The sequence below is a fragment of the Oncorhynchus keta genome, unplaced genomic scaffold (genome assembly GCF_023373465.1).
Source record: "Oncorhynchus keta strain PuntledgeMale-10-30-2019 unplaced genomic scaffold, Oket_V2 Un_contig_26310_pilon_pilon, whole genome shotgun sequence".
Classification (NCBI taxonomy): Eukaryota; Metazoa; Chordata; class Actinopteri; order Salmoniformes; family Salmonidae; genus Oncorhynchus; species Oncorhynchus keta.
This window is the reverse complement of record NW_026284899.1, coordinates 1-4661: the sequence shown is the minus strand read 5'-3', so window position 1 is coordinate 4661 and position 4661 is coordinate 1. Positions and strand designations below refer to the sequence as shown.

At 33.4% G+C, this 4661-nt stretch overlaps 1 long non-coding RNA gene across 7 annotated transcripts; it reads right to left on the bottom strand.

Annotated features, from left to right (window-relative positions):
* Window positions 1-98: 98 nt before the first annotated feature.
* Window positions 99-3534, bottom strand: LOC127922584 (uncharacterized). Of its 7 annotated transcripts, XR_008111712.1 has the most exons (7): window positions 3212-3534; window positions 2157-2514; window positions 2005-2054; window positions 1347-1500; window positions 981-1238; window positions 765-868; window positions 447-507 (listed from the first exon to the last, which is right to left on the bottom strand). It is a non-coding gene; the product is annotated as an uncharacterized LOC127922584 (long non-coding RNA). The 7 variants fall into 7 exon arrangements; XR_008111707.1 differs by lacking the exons at window positions 447-507; window positions 981-1238; window positions 1347-1500 and adding an exon at window positions 99-160 and having other exon boundaries at window positions 1851-2054; XR_008111709.1 differs by lacking the exons at window positions 447-507; window positions 765-868; window positions 1347-1500 and adding an exon at window positions 708-764 and having other exon boundaries at window positions 981-1030; window positions 1851-2054.
* Window positions 3535-4661: the final 1127 nt, after the last annotated feature.

Here is a 4661-nt window from a genome sequence, read left to right as displayed (position 1 = left end):
CTACCTACACTACTGTTACTGTCTGTTTATTATCTATATATAGTCACTTTACCCCTACCTACACTACTGTTATTGCTTTTATTATCTATATATAGACACTTTACCCCTACCTACACTACTGTTACTGTTTATTATCTATATATAGACACTTTACCCCTACCTACACTACTGTTACTGTTTTTATTATCTATATATAGTCACTTTACCCCTACCTACACTACTGTTACTGTTTATCTATATATAGACACTTTACCCTACCTACACTACTGTTACTGTCTGTTTATTATCTATATACAGTCACTTTACCCCTACCTACACTACTGTTATTGTTTATTATCTATATATAGTCACTTTACCCCTACCTACACTACTGTTACTGTCTGTTTATTATCTATATATAGACACTTTCTATATATGTTAGTCATTATCTATATATAGTCACTTACCCCCTACCTACACTACTGTTACTGTCTGTTTATTATCTATATATAGTCACTTTACCCCTACCTACACTACTGTTACTGTTTTTATTATCTATATATAGTCACTTTACCCCTACCTACACTACTGTTACTGTCTGTTTATTATCTATATATAGTCACTTTTACCCCTACCTACACTACTGTTACTGTTTATTATCTATATATAGTCACTTTACCCTACCTACACTACTGTTACTGTTTATTATCTATATATAGTCACTTTTACCCCTACCTACACTACTGTTACTGTTTATTATCTATATATAGTCACTTTACCCCTACCTACACTACTGTTACTGTCTGTTTATTATCTATATATAGTCACTTTACCCCTACCTACACTACTGTTACTGTTTATTATCTATATATAGTCACTTTACCCCTACCTACACTACTGTTACTGTTTATATATCTATATATATCTACAGTCACTTTACCCCTACCTACACTACTGTTACTGTCTGTTTTATTATCTATATATAGTCACTTTACCCCTACCTACACTACTGTTACTGTTTATTATCTATATATAGTCACTTTACCCCTACCTACACTACTGTTACTGTTTATTATCTATATATAGACACTTTACCCCTACCTACACTACTGTTACTGTCTGTTTATTATCTATATATAGACACTTTACCCCTACCTACACTACTGTTACTGTCTGTTTATTATCTATATATAGTCACTTTACCCCTACCTACACTACTGTTACTGTTTATTATCTATATATAGACACTTTACCCCTACCTACACTACTGTTACTGTCTGTTTATTATCTATATATAGACACTTTACCCCTACCTACACTACTGTTACTGTCTGTTTATTATCTATATATAGTCACTTTACCCCTACCTACACTACTGTTACTGTTTATTATCTATATATAGACACTTTACCCCTACCTACACTACTGTTACTGTCTGTTTATTATCTATATATAGTCACTTTACCCCTACCTACACTACTGTTACTGTTTATTATCTATATATAGTCACTTTACCCCAACCTACACTACTGTTACTGTTTATTATCTATATATAGACACTTTACCCTACCTACACTACTGTTACTGTTTTTATTATCTATATATAGTCACACTTTTACTGTTTATTATCTATATACCCCTACCTACACTACTGTTACTGTCTGTTTATTATCTATATATAGTCACTTTTACCCCTACCTACACTACTGTTACTGTTTATTATCTATATATAGTCACTTTACCCCTACCTACACTACTGTTACTGTCTGTTTATTATCTATATATAGACACTTTACCTACCTACCTATTATCTATATATAGACTACTGTTACTGTCTGTTTATTATCTATATATAGTCACTTTACCCCTACCTACACTACTGTTACTGTTTATTATCTATATATAGTCACTTTACCCCTACCTACACTACTGTTACTGTCTGTTTATTATCTATATATAGTCACTTTACCCCTACCTACACTACTGTTACTGTTTATTATCTATATATAGTCACTTTACCCCTACCTACACTACTGTTACTGTTTATTATCTATATATAGTCACTTTACCCCTACCTACACTACTGTTACTGTTTTTATTATCTATATATAGTCACTTTACCCCTACCTACACTACTGTTACTGTTTATTATCTATATATAGACACTTTACCCCTACCTACACTACTGTTACTGTCTGTTTATTATCTATATATAGTCACTTTACCCCTACCTACACTACTGTTACTGTTTATTATCTATATATAGTCACTTTACCCCTACCTACACTACTGTTACTGTTTATTATCTATATATAGTCACTTTACCCCTACCTACACTACTGTTACTGTTTATTATCTATATATAGACACTTTACCCCTACCTACACTACTGTTACTGTTTATTATCTATATATAGACACTTTACCCCTACCTACACTACTGTTACTGTCTGTTTATTATCTATATATAGTCACTTTACCCCTACCTACACTACTGTTACTGTTTATTATCTATATATAGACACTTTACCCCTACCTACACTACTGTTACTGTCTGTTCTATTAGTCACTTTGCTATATATAGTTACACTTATCTATATATAGACCCCCTACCTACACTACTGTTACTGTCTGTTTATTATCTATATATAGACACTTTACCCCTACCTACACTACTGTTACTGTTTATTATCTATATATAGACACTTTACCCCTACCTACACTACTGTTACTGTCTGTTTATTATCTATATATAGACACTTTACCCCTACCTACACTACTGTTACTGTCTGTTTATTATCTATATATAGACACTTTACCCCTACCTACACTACTGTTACTGTCTGTTTATTATCTATACAGTCACTTTAGACCCCTACCTACACTACTGTTACTGTCTGTTTATTATCTATATAGTCACTTTACCCCTACCTACACTACTGTTACTGTTTATTATCTATATAGACACTTTACCCCAACCTACACTACTGTTACTGTCTGTTTATTATCTATATATAGTCACTTTACCCTACCTACACTACTGTTACTGTTTATTATCTATATATAGTCACTTTACCCCACCTACACTACTGTTACTGTTTTTATTATCTATATATAGTCACTTTACCCCTACCTACACTACTGTTACTGTCTGTTTATTATCTATATAGACACTTTACCCCTACCTACACTACTGTTACTGTTTTATCTATATATAGTCACTTTACCCCTACCTACACTACTGTTACTGTCTGTTTATTATCTATATATAGTCACTTTACCCCTACCTACACTACTGTTACTGTTTATTATCTATATATAGACACTTTACCCCTACCTACACTACTGTTACTGTTTATTATCTATATATAGACACTTTACCCCTACCTACACTACTGTTACTGTCTGTTTATTATCTATATATAGTCACTTTACCCCTACCTACACTACTGTTACTGTTTATTATCTATATATAGACACTTTACCCCTACCTACACTACTGTTACTGTCTGTTTATTATCTATATATAGTCACTTTACCCCTACCTACACTACTGTTACTGTCTGTTTATTATCTATATAGACACTTTACCCCTACCTACACTACTGTTACTGTTTATTATCTATATATAGACACTTTGCCCCTACCTACACTACTGTTACTGTTTATTATCTATATAGACACTTTACCCCTACCTACACTACTGTTACTGTTTATTATCTATATATAGTCACTTTACCCCTACCTACACTACTGTTACACTGTTTATTATCTATATATAGTCACTTTACCCCTACCTACACTACTGTTACTGTTCGTTTATTATCTATATATAGTCACTTTACCCCTACCTACACTACTGTTACTGTTTATTATCTATATATTAGACACTTTACCCCTACCTACACTACTGTTACTGTCTGTTTATTATCTATATATAGTCACTTTACCCCTACCTACACTACTGTTACTGTTTATTATCTATATAGTCACTTTACCCTACCTACACTACTGACACACTTTACCTCCTACACTACTGTTACTGTCTATTATCTATATATAGACACTTTACTTCATCTACCTATTCACTACTGTTACTGCCTGTTTATTATCTATATATAGTCACTTTTACCCCTACCTACACTACTGTTACTGTCTGTTTATTATCTATATATAGACACTTTACCCCTACCTCCACACTACTGTTACTGTTTATTATCTATATATAGACACTTTTACCCCTACCTACACTACTGTTACTGTTTATTATCTATATATAGACACTTTACCCCTACCTACACTACTGTTACTGTTTATTATCTATATATAGTCACTTTACCCCTTTACCCCACTTCACCAAGAAAGAAAAAATTACAAATGACAAATAGTATTATATTTTATTGTCTATGTGTGAACCACCCTCTTTCTGCCATCTTAATCAATACACCAAGTGTATTGTGTTAACCTCATTCCACACCAAGGGTAGCAGCCTATTGTATTGAGCCCTGGGCTTCGTCACTCTCACCAAGGGTAGCAGCCTATTGTATTGAGCCCTGGGCTTCATCACACTCACCAAGGTTAGCAGCCTATTGTATTGAGCCCTGGGATTCGTCACCTCCCACCAAGGGTAGCAGCCTATTGTATTGAGCCCTGGGGCTTCATCACTCTCACCAAGGGTAGCAG